This window comes from Spea bombifrons, chromosome 2 (genome assembly GCF_027358695.1).
Source record: "Spea bombifrons isolate aSpeBom1 chromosome 2, aSpeBom1.2.pri, whole genome shotgun sequence".
Lineage (NCBI taxonomy): Eukaryota > Metazoa > Chordata > Amphibia > Anura > Pelobatidae > Spea > Spea bombifrons.
This window is the reverse complement of record NC_071088.1, coordinates 29708908-29732441: the sequence shown is the minus strand read 5'-3', so window position 1 is coordinate 29732441 and position 23534 is coordinate 29708908. Positions and strand designations below refer to the sequence as shown.

The following is a 23534-nucleotide window of genomic DNA, read 5'->3' as shown; positions in this document are numbered from 1 at the left end:
GGAAAATACCCTATAGGACATATTTATTAAAGTACAAAATCTATCACCATTAGTTAATGATTACCTGTTCAATGTAAACGATTATTAATTATTCATCCACACAATACACGCAAGCATGCAAAGCTTCCTGGAAGTCCATCAAGGAGACGTAATGATTCCCTTTGTTTTAAAATAACATATGCACAGATGGCATACAGTACATATTATTTAGTTGTAAGTTATTAATGCACTAGAATAAAAAAAAAACAACATAGATAAACATATATCATAAAATGGCTATTATTTAAATGCCACTGAGAAAAAATGGAAATACTATGCAGTACATATTCTAACTTTATTTCAACAAAATTGAAGAATTACAAAAAGCAAATGTGGAACTGGTACAGTTTAGGTTGAAACTGATAATTACTCTTCAAATGTGGTATAAATGAAGCCAATAATCTTAGTTATATTATAAAGCAAAATTATGTTCAGTAAGTTATCAGTATTACTGCATTAGTCAAAAATCCTATACAAAATTACCTTGTGACTAATTCTAATACTGTCTGTGTTGCATAAATCTTCAACTATTAAAAATGTGTAAATACATATAGTAAATCTATATAAAATGTTAAAAAAACGGATGCAATAAAAATAACATGTTTTATTAGAATGCTAATATAATCAATAAAAATGCATGTTTTTTCCCCCAAGAATGAATCATCTTAACACCTGTGTTTTAATTTGCCACTAGTATGTGATTGGCCAACTCTAGGACTTTAGCAATGAATACCTCCATAAATGTTATAAGAAGCCTCCAACGACATACGCTGTCACTCAACACTAGATAAATTACCCCATTTTCTTTCTATGCTGGCAAAGACAGTTTTTTTTTCTCTCTTTTACCAGCTGTAAATTGACCGACCTATCTTGCGAATTGTTTGAGACACATTGGTCTTTTTATCTTTTCAAACTGACTGTCGGTGTTCTGTTTCTCAACTTCATAAATAACATGGCAAGGCTAATTCTAACTCTTATACATCAAATATATATATATATATATATATATATATATATATATATATATATATATAAACTAACACACAAATAACAATGTTTTTCATTTAGACCTACTAAATAATAAGTTGATAACTTGAACAATTTCAATTAAATTAATTTGTAAAAAAAAGTAGCTTGAACACAAATATATTAAGCCCCAAATTAATCTGATACAAGACAAAATATAAATATTGTATACTGTAAGATATCATTTTTGTTTTCCATAAAACTTGTTTTAAAAAGTTGTGAAAAGTACTGATATGAAAAAAAAAAATTAAAGTTGTCATCAAGTTCTATTAAAAAAAGTAACCAAAAATAATGTGTTGGATTAAGTCTTGGAGTTCTGTATATTTGATCCAATACATGTTTCCGCAGCTGGATAGGGCTTCTAAGAGTTTAAATGAATAGACTTCTTATTTTTAGCCCCATGCTTTGTTGTTATAATTTGGTTTTATTTGGGCGGGATTTGCTATTCCATATTAAATGTCATATTTGTGTTGTTTTGTACGCCTTTGGCTATATTTTTATTAATCTCTCTATTATTAAGTGGTATTTGGCCATCAGCATTCGCTTCAGAACACACTTTTTATTTAAGGTTTTACTCCAATTCGAAGAATTAGTTATAAAATCAATAGGATTTGCCAATTTATAGTCATATAGTCACTTGAGTCGTATATTGTTTACCAACACCGTTGGTGATCCAACAGATTCCATTAAACAGTGCTTCTCATCATTGGTTTCTACACGGCACACATTTTGTTCATTATGAGTGAGTACAAAGGTAACCTAAACTTTGCTGTTTTAAAAAGGAAACATCTTGATAAACGTCTACTTTTTCTAACTAAAAAATAAACCTTATATATAAACTTAATCACTGTTCATTGAGTACTCCATCTAATCGGGGTGACCCAACTTGGCCATGTTTTTTCCAGGACACACACACACAGTTTTCACTTATAGTACAGGTAAAGTGCTGTCTTGCAGAATATGAGATGTATAACTTTTGGTTCATCTGAGCCTGCAGGTAAGATAAAACATTTCAACTCACTAATGTCACCTTATGAAGGGCCAACTCCAACAAGCTTCTCCGGCGAGATAGGCTAAACTGGTTTTGCATAACAAACAGTTAATATGGGAAGATGTTTGAAGATCATCTCCTTGATTTAACCGTGCATTATGCATGGCCAGCTCAGTCCTTCTTGTAGAAGCTTGCCGGGGATAGCCTGTCAGATTCTTTGTTGCCGCATAATCTGTGTATAATTTAGCCTGATAACTGTAGGAAAAAAATGTATTTATAGTATTTCTTGTTGCTATTTCTATAATGCACAATGTATGGAAGGGACAAGTGTTACATGTTAGTTACTTGACATAAATTAACAATAATGAAAAGCAATCAATCCCTTCATTCAACAACTCTGACCTATCAATTAATTAAAGTAAATTTTAGCACATGGGAAATCTGCTCGCCTCTGAAGGACATTGTTAAATTGCATACCACACTGCATAAATAATTATTATAGGGGCAGTGATGGCCATACCTGGGAACTTCCCACCGAGGGATACCCAGAGCCCCCCCTTCATCTGTGTGTGTACTTCAGTAAAAAAACAAGCTTTGATTCCATTATAAATACTAGTGAATTGGGATTTTCCACATGAACATTCATGCACAAGCTTCAAATACATTCTCTTCTACCAGGTGGATTTAGGGTGATTTAGGATGATACCATCCATGATCCTTTGGTGCCACTGGAGCTCTAGCCTGCTAGACAGACAAAGGTTCCATTATCATCAAAGGGGTATAACTAAAGCACACTGCAAAGTACTTCTTTTTGAAAGAGTGAGGAGAGCACAGAAAGTCTTAAGGGACTTAATTATATAGGGGAACTCTCATGTCAAAAAAGACATAACTGACCGTTAACACAATGTTGCGGAGATAATGCAGCATCCAACTCCTGGCACCCATTTGAACATTCATATTTTCCTATGTGTCATCATAAGATAGTATATTGAATACAATGTATTGCATTTGAAATGAAGCACAAATGAAGAAGATTTCATATCTGTCAAACGTGTCAACAGCTTTTTGCAGATATTTCCTGCTCGAATCAGTTAAACCTGAGATTGCATTTTAAGACAATAACCTGGCAAGGCCATTGCTCTGCCTGCCATTAAAACGAGAGAGAGAAAATAATTGATAGCTACTGTACACTGGCTCTCTAGAGCTAATTTAAATGCAGAACTTGTATTTAACAATGTCATGCACTCAATGCATTTGTGTGCTATATTTAGCTGTACATGTTGGAAATAATTTAATCCAATCAGTTTCATATTGCCACCGGCCATGAAATTTGCAAAACGCAAGTACTGGCTATGTTGAGCATGGATATTTAGAAAAGCATATACTATTTTGCTATACCTTAGCGCAGAGGAGCACTTTAAATGATAAATAACATTTCACTTTTAAATTACAGCTGCCTGAAAGTCAATGGAATCCACCACAGGAAAGCCTAGGTCGGTAATGAATATCTCTTTGGTTATTGAAGCATGAGAGTAAAAGAATGAATGGAGATGGGGCATATCATTCAAGAAAACTAAGATGCCATCACAGTCTATTCAGATATCTTTTTAAGGTTATAGAAAATAATCTTCAATTTGCATTTCAGTTAATGGGATAGATGCCATATACTTATATGTTCTTCAGACCGAAGTGTAAACAGTCCATGCAACACAAGTGTACTGCAGTCAGTATCCTATTATAGCCGGGGGTCCACAAAACAAAATGTGGTGCTAGCTCATGATATCATTCCCGCATTTCCCCACAGTCTCAGCTCTTGCGGGACAGTCCTGATTTTGGCATACTGTTTTGTATTTGAGGGCAGTGTACCATAGGCTGTTGCCGCACAGACATCCATTGTAGCCATCTTGGATGCTGAGCACCACATTTGGTAAGATGGGTGTAGTGCCCCCTGTGTATTTAAAAAAATAATGATAAACTATACATGTGGGGTATTTCTGTTTTCTGGAGGAGCAGCTGAATACATTTTGTTGATATTTTGCAAATAAAATATGAAAGTATTTTTTACACAAAAAACCCACAAGATATAATAGAGGCTATATTTGGTAAAGATTGGTGGCCAAATGGCTGCATGACAAGAGCCTAAAAGCTCCCAGTGAAATATCCTGGGTTGCCTACTTTTCAGCAACATGTACTTTATGGGTAATTTATTGTTTTATTTGTTCATGATTACTGTTACAAAGCAGTATACAAACAGTGAAAATGATGCTAGATATAAAAACAGCAATGTATACTATGTATACTTCTAATAATTGTCCTATAATTGCCGGTAAGATATAGGAATCCTTTTACATAAGGTATTTTCAAACGCAAGACACTTATATTATTTTATTTTGGGGTATTTTTGTTAACTCAAATACTTTAGTGAAAATCACCCTAGCAAAATTATAAAAAAAAATGCTAAAAGCGGTACTAAAAAAAAAAACCCTAGCACACACATGCCCACAAACAGCTACTGTATTATGGAAAGTTTTTTTTTGTTTTTTTTTTAAGTTAGTTCAAAGACATTTGATTTTAGCAAAACACATAGAATGTTGTTTAACCTGTTCAGTGCCAAAGTGCAAAGCGTTATGGCAAGCCTGATAAATATAAGCGAAACATCATCTATTTACAGCAGCCATTCTGCACTCCGGGTCCAAACCATCCCTTGGATTAATGTAGCAGTCTCAGCAACTTACATCCCGTTTCAGCAGTGTTTACAGTTATGGAGATTAAGTGGCTGCCACGCATTAAATTAAATAGGAATGTGAACAGCAGATAAAATGAAAAAGATTAGCCAATGCCCGAGGCTGTATTGACTATATACTTGTTGCCATACAAGCATTTTGAAAACAGGAAGTAGTATTTTCAAATGTTCCCAGAGTATTGCCAGAACGCAGACATACAAGCTGTGAATGCTTAATTCAGACTCAACAATAATGTTGCCAAATTTATCGTACTCTCCAAGAAACAAAATCTATTTGGTTATATAGCTGCGAACGAACATGTAAAAGAAAAAATAGAAAACCAAATTCTTTAAAACCCAAAAAATCAAGGTTCTACAAGCTTGGATACTATACAGGAAGTTCCGCTCTAACTAAAATGGCCTTGGAAATATTTATTTATAACCAAATACTTCATGGATATTCAAATTATTCAGGTATACATTTGGTTGTAAAATACACAATGCATGGGAATTTGTATAAGGATCAAATACAGTGCAAAGTGGTTACATTTGAGTCGTTGCCGTAACAACCAATGGAATCCCTTTGCTGATTGTTCTCGTTTTACCACCGCACCAGGACTGCTCTTAATAAATAACTAAAAATTATGGCTCAGATGTTTAATAAGTAAATAAATAATATATGGGTTCCTCAATACTGGTTTTCATTATAAATCAGAGTTGATTTAATCAGCTGGGGGGAATCTGTGAAAAGCAGGCAGGGTGAACTGATTTTAATGTATGTAGCCCTATAGCATCTGTTTTTTATATTTATCATTAATAAGATATGTGGAATAGCTGTTCTAAATATAACTACTTAAAAAATGAATACCACGAGAACACGATTGGCACAACTGTCTAAAACCTTCCATGAGGCAGAACAATATATCAGTAGTTGGGAAATTAATGGAAACCATGCTAAAGGAAAGGTTAATTAAATATCTGGACGTAAATGATTTGCGAGATCAGAAACAGCATGGGTTTACTGCAGGGAGATCTTGTCAAACTAACCTAATTTATTTTTTGACTCGATAACTAAAATAATAAACCAGACAGCAGCAGTGGATATAGTTTATATAGATTCCAGATTAACAATATGCAAGCTCCGTTCATAAAAGTATAAATGTAATAATGACGGCACTCCGTCCAATAGACAAGGCAAAATTTGATGATTTTGATAAAGCACCGTTGGGGGGAAATACGTTAGATGTTTTTCCCCTGCTGCTGAAATGGCAGGTTCAACCAACTGGAGTTACTATATTTTGATTATATTGGCATTGCTTTATTTATTGGACTAGGGACCTAAATAAAAAGATACATTTTTATCCATATACTGGGATTTTGCCTCATCTATTGGAAGGAGTGCTAGTGTTTTCCTGATTTTCTATCTAGATTTCAGTAAGGCATTTGACACTGTCCCTCGTAGAAGACTCTTTGGGTTTGGATGTTAAAATTGTTGACTGCATAAGGCAGTGGTTAATAGGAGACAGAAGGTTGTGGTTAATGGTGTATATTCAGAAGAAGGACTTGTGGCTAGTGGCGAACTTCAGAGATCAGTATCGGGACCCGTACCAAAAAATCACAAGGCAAAATATAGCATTGGGGACATTGTTCTGTCACTGACGATAGAAGAAAGGCACTAGGGAACAATTATTTCTGCAGACTTAAAGGTAAGCAAGCAATGCAATAAACCATTGGAAATAGCAGGCAGGGTGCTGGGTCATTTGCATACCTGGGAACTCGCCAGGTTTCATCTGGAGACTCCAGGTCACTAAGGAGAAACTCTGGGTCACTAGAGTGGCGTTGCAGCACAACCTACTCCTCGCCCACTTCCCCATTAAAAATAGCCCGTGTACTATGATGTTGGCAAGACCGTTCACCAACGTCAGCGGGACCTCCTACATCCCACGAGGGGGTCTCTGGGTAGCCAGAACCAGAAGGCATTAGAAGCAGAAGGAGAGTGAGGTAGTTCTGCCACTTTACAGATCTCTGGTCAGACCTCACCTAGATTATTGTGTACATATTTGGAGACCTCATATCCAGAAGGATATTGATATTGGAGTGAGTTCAGAAAAGGGGGTACTAAAATAGTAAATGGTTTGCAGGATAAAATTGATCAAGAAAGGCTATGGGATCTCAATATGTATAGTTTGAGACTTAACAAAGTACATTAGGGGAGTTTATTTCAAAGGAGGAGAAATGTAATGTAACTTTTTAAGCCATTTTACACCCATTGGTTTTCAAGCAACCAGGTAATACCATATATAAAATGTAACTTTATTTAATTTCTTTAGCGTCTAATAAATTTATAGTATCGACCACAGATTGCATGTTCACCTGTTCTGTGCAGTTTTGAGGCACTGAATCATAGCATTGTTTAAATACCATGTGTAGTTAATGAACTGCCTTCAAGCAAAATTCTCCTTGTAGAATTCTCCAAACCTTCTAATAGGCCAGGTTTTTAGCATGAGTTCAATTTGCATGTAATCACGTATGTAATCACTCTTAATTGCTTTTAAATTGAGATCATTTGCAGATAGCTTAGTTGTCCTGAAAATCTAGCCTGTTGGGGAATGCTGAACTTGGAAACATCACCCTGCATTAAAAAAAAGAACTGTTTTGCATTTTATGATAAGAAAATCTGCCTGTGGGTATGTGACTCACTATAGCTCATTCACTGGTACTTACTGGTCTTTGGAGACATGCCGATGACCCACTGAATATAGTAGCTTCCATCTCCCTATGTACCAAGTAAATGATTTCCCATGCCTTGCTAATGGCTGCCTAACCAAAAAGAAAAAAGTCTCATGTCTCATGAATAATTAAGCACTGGCACAGGGGTATCAAAGGCAATCCTCAAGGGCTGAAATCATGCCAAATTTTAGGATTCCTCTAATTAGCATGTCATCAAACAATTAAAAGTCCATCGTTGAGCAATGCGTTAGGTGTAGTCTTGAATTTGTGATGCATAAGAGATTGCTAGGAGTTTGGTAAATTTTTAGTTTACTTTATTTTATTTTACATCACCCATGCAATCCCAACCAACAAAGAATGCATTAAAGCACTTTAATATGCATTGGTTTGCTGAAGTAAAAAGATTTAAAAAAAAACACTCTAGGAGAAACAGCCAATGACTAGCAGAAAAGCAATGCCATTGGAAAAAATGGGAAAGCATTTTGAGCACGCACATTTGGGGTCTCATTTGCGTGGGCCAACATTGGAGTTGGCTGGCGGTGAGTATGATGCAAGCAGGAAATGCGTTTGGCCAAAAAGTGCATGTGATGTCTGGCATGCCCCCTTAAGTATCACATTTAAAGGAATATTATATAATCAAAAAGGCTGGGATTGTAGCAAACAACTGTAAATAAGACTAATTCCGAAATATTACACAGGTAATTCACAAACATCCCATTCTGTTTACTAAAATATCTGTCTGACATTGCATTTACTATAATCTCTGCATGAGAATGTCTCTGATTGGGATTCTGATAAGAATATCCTACAATTTTCTTGACCTTTTTAAAGCAATTCATAAAGATATATATATTTGATATCTTACTTAAGCTAAATATACTATATCTACACCTGTCAGATCAGAAATCTGATGGCAGCCTTAACCGAGTACTTACCTAACACAAAATGACTGGCTTTCAATACCCGCCAAAAGAAAAAGGTGAAGCCTATATGTCTTACGCAAAGCAACCTTAATAGGGAGCTCAAACCACAGTGTTATTGTACCTTCTTTTAAAAAAATGAAAATCAGGCACTTTGGCCAAAATATAGTACTAAAGTCTCATGTTCAATGTGTATGTCTGTAGGTGTGTGCCATTAATATAGCATCTGTTCTGATGACTACTGTCACCATGTGGACCAGTCTCAGTTTCCATTTCTGAGAACTTCCCATGGTAGGCTACCTGGAGCTCTCCCTCTTCTAGGGCCGTAGCTTCATGTAGGGGCATGGCTAGCCCCAAAATATAGTACTAAAGCAGGGCTTTACTCGGAAAGTTCCCAAGTACATCAATTTCCCTCCTGAAAGATACTATCAATATGGCCAAAAAGGTGCAATGAAACATAAATGAGTCATTCTTCCCGCTACAGATAATGTAATTACGACAAACATTGAATGCTAGAAAATGAATGCTTATTTTTGCCAGGCACATTATTTTTGTTTCACTTTCTTGAACTTCAAAACTAAATTAGACGAATTCTGAAAATAGTTGTTTTTTTCCGTTATGTAATGATTTGATTGAACTTTTGAAGTGGAAAAAATCAGTTAGTTGTGTGTTTGACTATAGATGACTTTGGAAGGTTGTGTTGTGGGTTTACAAAAAAGTGTTCAAAAAGGTAATTTAGACATAAAGGACTAACAAAGCCCCTCAGCACTTTAGTCATTGTATCACACCAATCCTTTTCCAGATTATCTGCTTTTTTTTATAGTATTATCAAAGCTCATTTCATCTGCTCAAGATCATACAGTACCAGTGGAAAATAATTTCTGCCCTTGCTGAAGAAATAAAGCAAATTTAAAACTACTTTCCCATATACCCTTGTGGATGAAAGAAAGGAAAATAAAATTAGTAATGCAACTTACAAAGGATATCAGAAACTCTACCCACATAACTTTTGTTTTTGACCTAATTAGCATCCAAGAAATCTCTAACAATTTAGCAGCTTTAATAAAATCATTCTTTCCTTCCAAAAATCAATTGCTATTGCTAGACAATCCACTCTTTTTCCCTTAATCGTGAACAATGCACATCATTTTAAAGAGAAAACCAAAGGATAGATCAGAATCCTCTATGTATATTACCTGGAATGTTGACCATGAAGGGCTCTATTGTCTTTACCTTAAAGGGACTGTTTAATGTCCCCGACACCCCCAGTATAGACGAATGCATATTAAAGTACTCTGTGAATACTTTAATATGCATTCTTTTAAACCAAATAAATAAATGAACCTCTTAATTGACACAAAAGAGGCATCACTGCATCAGCAGCTGCCCTGCTCCTCCAGTGGCAGGAAAGTGCTTCCATTAAAATAAACAGGTGCACTTTACATTCATTCACACACACGTGGCTGCAGTATCCCTTTAACAAGTCCATAATTACACTACATAGAAACATAGAATTTGACATCAGTTAGAGTCTACAAAGACCTAATATTATAACAAATAATTCTTCTTGAATATTCACAAGGTGAAAACTGTAAAAGTTAAATTCCAAAACATCTGCAAATATCCAAAAGATGCATTCCATTCACTAAAATCTTTAAGTGAGAATTAGTCATACGGAACTCAGATTTTAGAACATTCTACCCTTCTGTTTCCCTTTCTCTTAAATAGCACTTTCTATTTTACTGTTACGTGAGCGTGTAGCACTCACTACGGCTCCTTAAACTTTGACATATTTTGCCAGGTATTTGGCAGAAAGTTCCAGCTAGCTGTGCTAGATTGCAATTGGTTTTGATGTGTCTTTTGAGAGTAGAGTGAATGTCCTTACATAAAAAAGCGCTCTGTGCTTTAGGAGATTAATGAAAATCAATAACACTAAATTAATTTATATGAGATTTTCAGAACTGGCTTCATTGATTGGTGGTGCACAGGTACACGTTTGTTCATATGATTTATATTGCATAAATACTGATGTCATAAAAATGAAAGCTAGCAGCTTTGGTAACATTGGAGCTGTCTCCAATTTTAGTTCAGTATACTAAACCTGTGTTAACATTTAAATAATACTATAACCATATTAGAAATCATCTTGATGTGTTTGGTAGTATGAAGAGCTTTTGTTTGATTACCCTTAAAAAGTTAACTGGCTCTTTCAGTCTTAGAAGAAAGAGTAAGAAAGTTTGGCAGAAGGAAATAGGTCATTGACACTGATAGCCTGGAGGAGCAAGCATATTCAGTGGAGTTAAACCCGCATACCTGGGAACTTTCCAGGTTTCGTCCAGAGGCTCTGGGTGAAATGCCGCTTCTACAGGTCTCCGGTCACCACAAGGAAACTCCAGGTCGCAGAAGACGCATTGTGACATCCCCAAAAAACCTGACCACTCAACAATGGTATCTTCCTGCGTGTGGGGCTAGCCCGGCATGGAACATCAGTGAGACCCCCCTTGACTTCAGTGGGTCTGCCTAACCCGCATCCTGCAAGGGGAGGGCTCCAGGTAGCCGGAGACTAAACGTTCCCAGGTATGTTCACCAGGAAGACCATAGGAATGTCCAGGTGTGCATGGACTATTTCATTTATTATTTAATGGAACAATGTTAGCACAATGACCCATTAGGGGCAATCGAATGTAGACCATGACACAGCTCAATAGAGGATCACTCACAGCTCAGTTGTATAACAGATACCATTTTTCCATTCTGACAATCAAATATTGAGCCTTCCACACCTGCATTTTCAAAACTAAAGGGGAATCCCATAAATAAAGCAGCCTCTCTAGAGCATAGGACACAAACACCTTGTCATGGAACGCACTCAGGCTGGAAGCCAGGTTGTTGTTGGGAGAGGTATCAAAAGCATAATCCCTTGATGGGAAATAAATATTACAAATTTTTCATAGAAATCCAAGCTCTATAATTGCTCTATAAATACAGGGAACTTGCCAGGTTTAACCTGGACTCTCCAGGTGAAGTGTTGCTTCTTTAGGGCTCTGGATTAGTATTTTCAATCTGCAGTCAGGGAAGACGAGTTTGGCCATGCTCACCCATTCCCCATGTTCCACTGTCTACTTTTAATCTGAATTGGGGTATCCTTGATGTCTATCACACTCCCTAGAAAGGTGAAAGAAGCTCTGGTTAGGAAAACCCTGCGATGTTCCCAGTCTATAAAATTAACACCGCGCAAAAGTGAAAATACCCACAATACGATAAGCCTGGGGATTAGTATAGCATTTTTTACTTCTGGTGGTACAGTGAAAGAAGTGAAATTGCTAAGCCTTTATTCGTTTGAAGATACCGTGGCAGTTTGGCAGTCAGCAAAGCAACTAACTATTGATAAGAGTTTCTCCAAAGGAAAAAGTTAAAAAAAAAATTCATGTATTCTGTTGGCCTGTTTTTGGTAAATAATTTTGTTTTTCTGACTCTTGACTTCCAATTTTTTACAGCAATTTAGCTTTTTTGTAAAGTGCTCTGAACTAGTACTTAGGTGACACCTTGTTATTAAGTCATAGAAAGGTGTTTTGCTCCTAACTGTACCTTGCAGAGTCACGGATTGGATGATTATATATAGCAGTTTAGCCATGAAATTGTGTACCAAGTTTTTACTTAACACTGTATCACTGGTAATATTTTTTACTTATATACTTACTTTACTTATTTATCAATTTCCACTTTATTTATAGATCGTGAAAGACATCTAATATATGTACACTATGTGTAATTTACTTATGATGCTGTTCACTTTACTTCTATTTTTGTGCACGTTTTCCAAGCCTTTACCAGTGATCTTTTACATACTAGTACATTTCCTTGCCACAATGTTGTCATATATCTTGCCCAATATGCTACAACAAACTCTATTTTTCATTGAATAAGGAAAATGGACATAGCCACACCAATCCCAGAAAAGATGGCCTTTAGTCATATGTGATACATTATATTAGGTCAACATGGAAGACAATGTAGAGTCCCAAAAGAGAAATAGAGAAGACATAGCCATGCATAGACAATCAAGGCAGTGAATCGTTGAGCCACGCTGTAGCACAACGTGTGGTTTAGCCCAGCTTGTCAAAAGGTCAGGACTGTGAACTGGAGCCCAGCTGACTAAAACCTCCTTCACTTAGGTATTTTGGTACTTCCACACATTCACAGACTGGTTCAACTTGCACCCAACTCAAAGAGCCATGCTTGGGGTAAACCTTGTCCCTGGCTCATCCACCTCTTCAGCTTAGACACAAAAAATGCATTAAGATACTGCATCTCTTTAGATAATATTTCTGTGTTATCAGTTTGGCTATGATAAAAATTTGAACATTGTGAAAAAATACCTGCATAACCCATCATATAAGGCAGCTTTTTAGAGCATCAAAGTAATGGGGCCAACCACAACAGGATGTTGTTCCAAAGATCCTCCCTCTCATCCCTCAGCTACATATCTGCTTTCCAACTTCCAGCCTGTCAGTGTTTATCAAGATATCAAGATGTTGATGGGTTACCATTGACCGGCCTCCTCAACAAAGAAAAGGCAAGGGTGGACTTATAAATTGACGCTGAGGGGCTTGGGGTGCTGCCCTAGGTCAAGCCTAGTTATCAAAACAATGCACAAAAAGGTGTGGTTTCTTCAAATATCCAGCCTCATTTTATCTTGCTTATGGACAGCTGTCAATTATTCTGGGAAACTTTGCTTTGTGTCCGATACAAATCAAATTAAATTAGTGTAAAATCAGTTGCAGTAAACAGAAGATTGTGACAGCACACAAAATAGGGTCCCTTACAAGTAATACAATAGAAAACTTTGTCTAAGCAGAATCCCCATGTTTATATGTAAGATGACTATATTTAACCTGCATTAATATGCATTGAGAATCTCAAGAAGTCTCTTTTTGTGTTTTTCCATCTGTTGCAGATGTATTACAAAATGTTCAGGCAGTTAGATGATACTTCACTGTCATATGTTCATCTAAAAAGTTTTCTTTTAATTACTTCTATGCTATGAATCTTATACAAGCCATCATTATGTTTACTTTACCTTATCCTCATAATACATTTGGTGCTGATTAATAGATTTTTCATAAGGCTAACGCTAATAGGCATGTGATCATTCCTAAGGGAACAGTTACACCAATATTTTTATTGTTCCTTGTTTAATAGGGAAGATCCCTCAGTGTTTTCATGGTCTTTAGAATAGGGTTACCACATTGGCATGTTTTCCGGGACACGTATACGTTTTTACATATTATTTTTACATATTGCTGACCAGCCAAGATGACATGCTGGCCTGCAGTATGTGGAATGTATAGACTCATGAAATGGAACCAATCAGTTATACATCCTCCATACTACAGGGCAGCACTTTATTTTGGCAGGTCAGCAATATGTAAAAATTATATCTGTCATGGAAAACATGGCTGATGTGGTCACCCAACTTCACAGTGTTTCTAACTAAGTGAAACAATGTGTCCATTGACTTGCATATTACTCTGTCTAGAATTCAATGGAAATGTGGCCATCATTGCACATGCTTTTATATAAGACAGGCTGCAGCTGCCATTAAAATCCTCAGTGAAACATCGTTAGTTTAGCAGAAAAGCAGTGATTGGGTAGCAAACAGTGCTTGCTTCACATACTTCTTAAAATAAAGTCTGACTTTGCTTGCTCCTTCATCAGCCTCTGTAAGTTTCCTCTTTCTACAGACAAATTTGCCACAATCATACATAAATTCGATTTCAGATATAATTTAATATAGTATATTGTAATAATAGTATATAATGCTACTACTACTGTTGTCATTAGAATTTACTGTACATCAGTACCAGTCATTTAGACCAGAACAACCAATTATATACATTACTGACAGTTACCCGACTTATACCACAAATCTTGAACACCAGGAATATTTTAATAAATAAATACAACTGTCTACAGGATATATGAACACATAGGATTGTATTCTTTTGTGTTACAAAAATACAAAATATTTATTTGTAAAAATGTTGCTGATACTGAAAGGTTATATATCCTCCTTATAATAATAACGCCCGACCCACCCAATTCTTTTCTCAATTCCTTAAGTGCCAGGGAGACTAGCAAACACACCATTCTGGCAATGCAAAAGGGTTATTGTCCCTTTTATATAATAAGCACTTCCTTTCAACAGACATCTGTTCACAATATCTAGGTCTGTTGTTCCTTTAATTCAATTTATTACAAATTACCTTTATAAAATGGACCTTCTGTTTGAAAACTATACAGTAATAAAGGAAATAAATGCACAAAATAAATTATCTAAATAAATTATTTATCAAAAAATAAACACATACCCACTTTAAGCATTGCCAGCACATAATGTTTTAAGAATATTAAAAAGAGACTACAAGTAACCTGAATTAAATAATTGTGGCTCATGTTCTGTATTTCTAAAGCTAATTCATAATCATAGAAGCTGACCTGCCCCTCTTCAATCAATGATGTAATATATTAGACCCTACTGGTCATGCAATACGTGCTTAGGGGTTATGCAAAAACATTTACTTTATGTGGGACACTTAATGATAGGTGTAATTTAATGTAATTCTGCTTGAAGTCCTTTTTATGATTTCAGGTTTCATAAAAAAAAATAAAGCTAAAATAAAATCACTCACAGTCTTATTGTCCCCTGTATGTTCCTAACACTGCCATCAAAGCCTGTCTAGAAGCCCTTCAGATGCATCCATTCTAATGGATGGGGTCGCCTTTGGGGTCTGTTCCAACTGCAACTGGGTGAACAAGCCCTCTGGTGCATGCAGAGAGGCTGTCAGGGGTCAGACGCTGGGTCAGTAACAGATTGTGGGGTGGGCGATACAATGACACAAGCCGAAACCTAAACACACAGCAGTCTTCATATGAGTTTCCACCAACACGAATTTCCTTAAAAAAGTGATAATCAATTGGTGTGGGGGACGCATACGAACGAATCCAACTGAACTGGAAACAGCATCAGAAGAGTATGTGGCTATATCAACATTTTTTTTGATCTGAAAAAAATATGTAGGGAAATTATGTTGGGAACATATTTCACCCAACGCACAAATCTCCAATCTCATGCTGCCTTTCTTTTGCATAAAAATGGGGCATAGTTACATATTGAAGAGCAAGCCAGTGCATCCTTTATAGGGTGTGTGAGACAAATATATATATAGATCTTCACACTAATGGGCTACTTTGTAGGGGTATCCTCCCCCCATCTAAGTGCTGAAGGGGGGATTTACATCAAGTAGAGGCCCATTATAATGAGAATTTTAAGAAAGCCATTGCAGAAGAATAAAACATGCCTAACTGATATTAAAAAAAATAATAATAAGTTAGGTGCAATATATTCTATGTAACTATTATTAATACTATCTGTAAAAATTGCTTTTTTGGGATACGGAGATAGTGGTTTCTATGAAATCATTTTCTCTTTCCGCATTTTATAGATTGGTTAAAAGCTACAGATAAAGGATTTTCTAAGATTAAAGCCCAAACTGAAAACATACACAAAATAAGCAAATAAAAAACATGAACCATTGGCTTATATAATACATTATGTGGACATATCATCAATGCTCACAGCAAACTTTGCTCGTTAGCCTGCGAGAAATAACACTGGTATATATTAAATTATATTTCCCTAAAGAAACATGAATCTCCATAGCAACCAGCATGCTGCCAATTCTTAAGCTTAAATACTCAGTTCACATGGAATTTGTATTTATCTATAGAATAGTCCATCACCAATTCCTTTACCACGTACACCTAATTAATGCCTCTCATAAAAAATGTTGTTTATGTGAAATCTTTGTTTTTTTACACCCATTTTACTTTTCTTTCATTACTATGCGTTCTTTTGTTAGATAGCTTACACGTTCTATGGCCATAACCATAAGGCCTTTTCATATAATAACAGCAATATTGTTTATTATATCCCAAGAGTCGCTAAACGTATCAATAAAGATTTCAAGGAAAAAAAGGTCACACGACTATTTTTTAAATGCCAGAAACATTTGGGATTTGCAGTTCTTTCAATAAATTCCCATGAAGCTATTACCAGTAGCTTCCTATAAACATTCTTTAGAGTCCATTAGTGTACGTCCCTAAGGAGCTACTCTGCAGTTATAAAAGTTTGTGATTATCTGGTTAAAATTGCTATTTCTTTTGTTTGTATACCGCTATGGGGAATAACTATCTTTTCAATACAAGAAAAGAAAAAAAAAAGATTTTCCCATAATTATATCGGTGCATGTCAGATTCATACACATTGTGCCACAAGGATTATATTAACAATGCTACAACTCGATATTTATTCAGAAAATGAGTTAAGAACTCAAGATTTTGGAGTTCATCTGTGGGAATGTGGCTAACAATCACCATTCCAATTCACCCTAAAGGTTTTTAATAGGATTAAGATCAGGGCTCTGTTCCTCAACACCAAACTAGCTTTGTCTATCAGACTTACAGATAGGGAAGTGTTTCCACTGCTCTAGAGTCCAGGGGTTGGTGTGCTTTACCTCACTCCAGGGGATGCTTGGCATTGTGCATAGTGATCTTCAGCTTATGGGCAGCTGCTTGGTCATGGAAACAGATTTCATGAAGCTCCTGATGCATAGTGCTTGTGCAGATGCTGCTTCCAGGGACTCAGTAGTTAGTGATGCTGCTTTGTGGGTAAGCTGTTGTTACTCCAAGATGCTTTCACCGCACAGCACTTACAATGGACCATGAAAGGTCTGACTTGTAGCAAAGGTGGCATTCTATGACAGTGCCACATTTAAGGCCACTGAATGCTTCAGTACGATCCAGTCTACTGCTTGATTTTATTCACCTGACAGCAATGAGTATGGATCCAAACTCAATAATTAGGAAGGATGTCCACATACTTTTAGTCATATTGTGTATATTTATATCAATGGCAGCTTTACTGCACTACTACAAGGTACCCCTTAGCAGAACGACCATCATGCCTAATGAAATAACTACTTTGCAGGAGGCAAATAGCACCACATCGGCTGTCCATAAAATGAGCTGTAAGTAGGTAACACATTTATTAACAGGCAACAGGGAAAAAGTCATTGGGGCAACCATAGGCAAGAATGGACAATAGCCAATAGGTTACCCATCCTTTTATCTCACACAGGCCTTCTAAAAGAATGGCTCACTGGGAATATGGCTAGCTGCTGATCTGTTAAAGCAAACACGCACATTCATAAACTAATTAAAATACTGGGATACTGAGCATTCTAACACATGATAAAACCTTAATGTGTTGATATATGGCAATTTCAAAGTCAAGCTGTTCTACCATTCTATTCAAGAAGACCTAAATTCATTGTGTGGATACTTACTTTCTTAAAACCCAAATTTTTTTAATCAGCTTTAAACGAATCTGCATAACCTGCAGTTTCTTGTGTATTTTTAAATTCTTTAATTTCTTTTAACCACCAGATGGCAATATATTGCTCAATATCTATCCGATATTTAGAATCATGCTAACATTTTTGTCATGACATTATTATAAATTGTTTCATCATCAATAAATTACCATAATGCACACAGCATGTTTTACATACGCTCACAAAGAAAGACACCATTTATGTATCTGAATTATGAGCTTTTTCTGAAAGCTGTGCGGAAATATTGCAAATTAAATTGATAGAACAAGATGACAAATATAGTTCATATGTTAGATGTATATACCTACACATAACAACTGTGTTGCTATCTCTGCTTAATACATTTAGTCAAGCAATCAGAAATGAATTGTCCCAGAAGAATAGCATAGCCTCATTGTGAAGTTTATCATTGAGTTTAGGGAAAATAAAGGTAGCAGAGATTCAGGACAGGGAATGAGCCCAGGGTCAGGCACCTACAGTAACACAGCAATGTTCTAATAAACAAGAAAACTTTTTCAATAAAGAGCAGCAGAGCTAGAGCAAGGGCATCAGCCAGCTGAGCACCAACTTGAGGGTGTGAGGAGAATTTATAGGACTGCAGGTAAAGACTTCTCTCTGATTGCACCTGATACCTTCACCTGAGTCTGTACTATGGGTGAACAGCACTGTGTATGCCCTCAGCCCTCCTGGTTCATCAGTCAGAACTCCTGTGGTGTGGTGACCCCTCACGGGTCATGACCACGGACTACGCAGACCTGGTTGTGATGTGCATACTCCTCTGCTGTACACAGATCATGGTCTCTGGGGGACGCGCATACCACAGACTGGTGCTGGGACCTATCTAGGGAGTGTTTAGCATCTACAGAGCTCCATATGTCAAAGGCTGCAAGGGCCGGCAGGTAAGAGACCTTACCATGATACTGTGGAGTGTGGAGTTGAAGTGTGGAGTGAGCTACTGAAGTGACTAGCTGCACATGGAGTTAAGCTGATGGTCCTGTGGCAATGTTGTCCCCTAACAATATCGCTAGCTACTTCTCTAACTATGCTTTCCAACAAAGGTTTCAGGCACCTGGAATGTTAGGGGTATGGAACTCCCCTGCAACACCTGAATAGTAAATAAAGGTTAGTAAAATCAATGCCCAAGTTAGCTGTGGGAATAAGAATCAATAGAATGAGGTGAAATAATTTTAGGTTAATACTACCTATTAGGAACATATTGTTATTTTTATCAACATTCTACAATTGAAAACAAGATACAAACTTATACAGGTAGGAACATGTTTTGTGGTGGGTTATATTAGTCTGAAATCGTATAGTCATCCTGGTATAGAGTAGTGGTTACTCTCTATTTCTTATGCATAGATAGTGACCTACTGCTTTTAACATGGCAGATAAGGATGGCTATAGCTTCTATAACATGCTAGCTTACGACCTGTCATTGTGAACATGACATAGGTACCTCGTGTCATCCCACATGATCCGCTGCTGTGACACATGAAGATTAGCATTTAACAAATGTCAACTACAAGTAACTCCAACATCCACCTATTGTACTTATGTATCTAAAGGCTAAAAATAATCTCCCAGGACGTTTGAAATGAATAAAAGAGCATGGTACAAACCCACCCTTGCTACTACCAGCTCAACACATATAGACACATATAAACATATAGAATGTTACAAAAAACTAGAAAGGAGATGTTCTTCAAATAGTTCTGTTTTGATAACAGGTCATCAGAATATCTGCAGCCCCTTTGTCTTTCAGTTGCTGTTCTACTACAGTTATCTTGAATATTCCATGAAAATGCAGCTGTGAGGGTAAATTTAGGGTCTTGGAACAGCTTTTTAGTATGTGTTGGCTATACAACTAATGCTTCATGGATACAAAAAAGCAAAAGTAATTTCAACAATTACTGTAATTTATTTCTACCCCTAGCATTGAGCATCCTATTTCGAGGATGTAGATAACACAAATAAGGAAGCTTACAAAAACCCAAACCCATAATCGTGAAATCAGTAATTTACAAATGTACTTATTGATCAGCCAGTAACAATGGACAACATCCATCATAAATGTCTGAAAAGAATATTTAATATACTATAGTTTCTGCCTGGTAGTTCACTATGTGCTTCCTGTAACAAATCAAATCAACCCGCAGAATGTGTAAGACGGAACCTTTTAGGCAATAAAGCTGTTAGGAGAACTCCAGAAATAAGTATTTGTTATGTATGTATTTGTATTCATGCATCCTGTTAACAGATGTTCCACTTTTGCAAATATTCTTTCTAATCTGAGTCTAGGATTGATACCAATCTTTGGTCATACATTGTGGTGGGAGTTGTAGACTACAGAAGATTATCTCTCCCATTTTTAATAAAAGTATATTTATAATTATTCCTGTGTCTTTACAAATATATAGTAAGATGATTTGTTATTTTATTGTAATGGTTTATTACTTAAGGAAAAAGCAAATTACAGTTTCTAATATTATTTGTGAAAACTTGACAGAACAATTGAAATGCAGAGTATTGTTAGCAACTTTATCCAGGATATCATACATTCTATACGGGTAACTTCTGCACAGAAAGCATGCAAAATATATCCATTCAACTGCAAATAATATATTAATGTGGAAATTAGTTGAAAAAAGCCTAACATAAATTTGGCCTTATACGATATTTTGCCAGACTTGATTGCTGGCATGAAGAATAGCCAGCTGCCGAGACCTGGCATGGGTTGGCTTGGCTGGGAAAATAGTGATACTGGGCAGTTTTTGTGCAACCTTGAAACATTCTTCACAAATTCCAAATGGCACAGTTAAGAGACACATCCATACATAAGGGTGCTAATTATCAATCTATATCCATTAAAACACATTGTCACAGTTTGTATATTATATTTATTGTAAAGATATTTACTGATTACAGATTAAGAATTAAATATAATTTAGTTAAAATTGCCTTGCTGAGATCACACAACTTAGTCTTATTTTGGCAACGGCATGCCTGTTTAGGACGTGTTCTTCACACAGACTTTGCCTATGTCCCACTCAAACCCATGTTTAAGGTTAGGAAGTAGGGTTGGCCGAAGTATGTACACACAGGCTTTACCCCCCTTTCATTTTTAGCCCATTTAATATTGATGTGTGCGATCTCCTTCTACGGACGTAATGCTGCAGGCCATGCGTGACCACGATAGCTGCTCGTCACATGAAGAAACCTCATCCAAAGAAGGTGAAAAGTTTCATTTATAATCCATTCTCAGAAGTATCTGTGCCTTAGATTATTTAGGAAGCATGCGTATAATTATTCAGTTCTTAAATTGACACACTACTCTACAGTAATAATTGAAGGGATCAAAAGCAATTGACTGTCTCCACAGAAGACACTACATGGAAGCTGCACTACACCTGCTTTTATGTCGCCATCACTTGTGTGACAATAATAATCTTGAAACAGATAATTATTTAGTCACTTTCAACCTTTCAATGAAGAGTTTCATGGTAGGGCACTGAAGTTTTGGTACCTGATAGAATATTGAAGATAACAGATTGAATATAGCAGATTGAAGATAGAAGAGAAGGGAGAAGATACAAGACAGAAGAAAAATCTGGAAGAAGATGGAAATGGAAGGGGTTGGCGGAAGTGGTCAGCAGAGAAGGTAGGAAACCATTTAGGGCCTGTGAATTAAAAAAAAAATCTGAGGTTCTTGCTTTGTTTTGGTCCAATTTTTGTCCAATTTTGGTAAATTCACAAATAATTATCTAAAACAAGAAAAAGTAGACGTCATGCTAATCCAAATACAACTTGGTTTCAATACAGCATTAAAATTGCATGGTAAAATTACTGTCTTCATAAGCTGATGAGTGTTAATAAAGTAATACTGTTTAACTACCTAAGCGTATGAACCTCACCATGCCAGCAAAGTTATTATGATATTCAATTTTTCCTGATGTGATTGTTAGCCTTGCAAGATTCATAATAAATTAAGCATGTAAGTGTTATTGAGCATTTTTGTTTTCTAGCATTTTTGTGCATCATTTTGGATCCAGTTTAATGTAACTGAAAGTTGTCACTATAGTGCATATACACTTCATGTTAAAGTTGGCAGATGTCAAGTCTGCGTGAAATGGATATTTCTTATTTTGTTACTGCCAAGGAATTATGTGGTAAAAAATGCAGTATATAAAAAAATCAATGAATACTATTAAATACAGTATCTGCACTTTGGACACCATATACGTGACTAAAACAGGTACATTTATTTGTTACTCACCAATGAGAAGGCACATGAGATATATATGTACCACAATATATATAAACACACAGATGATGGGGCACTTTAAGGCCAGCGGCCACCTGTTGACCTAAGTACGGCCGCATATTCATACTCATGCAGTGTGCGGCTTGGCATATTCTGATGCTGGCATTTTGCCCAGTGTGCCAGGTAGCCAGAAAGTTCCCAGGTATGACTGGGCACACAAGCCCATGCAACATGGATGGGGAGGAAAAAGAGGGCAGTGAAATAGGGGAATAAAAAGAGAATGAACAGCCAACCAAAGCACACTCTGTGACCCAGGGCCGGCCCAAGACTTAATGCCGCCTGGGGCGAAGTTTAAAATGCCGCCAACTCCCCCCCGCCCCGCCGACGCCGGGGGGGCAGCATTTTAAACTTTGCCGACGCCATTATCTACCCTAACCCCCCCCCCGGTACTTACCTTTAAACAGTCCTGCCGCGAGTCTCCCTGCTCTGCCACGGTGCCGGCTTGTAATGCTGAGCGCCGTAAATTGACGTCACTTCCGGCGCTCAGCATTACAAGCCGGCACCGTGGCAGAGCACGGAGACTCACCGCAGAGGAGAGAGAGAGGGGCGCCGAGCGGGTAAGCGAAACCCACTCGGCGCCCCTCTCTCTCCTCCGCTTAAAAAAAAAGCGCTTGGGGCAGCAAAGTGCCGCCCCTTCAAAAGTGCCGCCTGGGGCAATTGCCCCAGTCGGCTCCATTGTAGGGCCGGCCCTGCTGTGACCTAAAGCCCTTCCATCCTTCCTGTCTGTGTTCAGATGGATGCTGGGAGAGAAGCCCTGGATTTGCCAGGTAACATACATACCCGCTGTAGAGCCGGCAATCTTCTGCTTATCTGGAATGCACTATGCATCACTTAACAACAGAATTAAAATGACAAGGATTCAGCTCTTCACAATTCAATATAACAATTGCAGGCCATCAAATGAATACCATAGATATTGCAGCATTGAACGTTCGAGGGCATTTTATACATTAAATCTAAACGCATATAAACAAATGTGACCATGGAAACAAAACTATGAGAAAAGTAGTTAGTTTAGTTACTATGGAAACTGAGCAAAAGCAAAAAGAAGCACACTTGTATTTCTTTATTTAATATATATTGGGTATACATTAAACCATACCCTAAACATTGACTTACAATACACATTTTACATCAGTTGGCTATTTTCAAATGCCGATAATAGCTCCCTTGTCCTTGATAAATAAGGGACTATTTTCCTCCATTCTGACAACCTGTCTTACGGAACAGAATTAACAATCATTTTCTATTATTAGTGTTATTAACCACAGAGCGACCTAAGCTATTGCCTATGTTCACAGAGAAGCTCCTATGCCCAAATGGAATT

The 23534-nt window shown here is 36.8% G+C and overlaps 1 protein-coding gene across 1 annotated transcript in view; it reads right to left on the bottom strand.

The window, feature by feature from the left end:
* IL1RAPL1 (interleukin 1 receptor accessory protein like 1) overlaps window positions 1-23534 on the bottom strand; it is a 541156-nt gene that overhangs the window by 401979 nt on the left and 115643 nt on the right. The window lies entirely within an intron of this gene.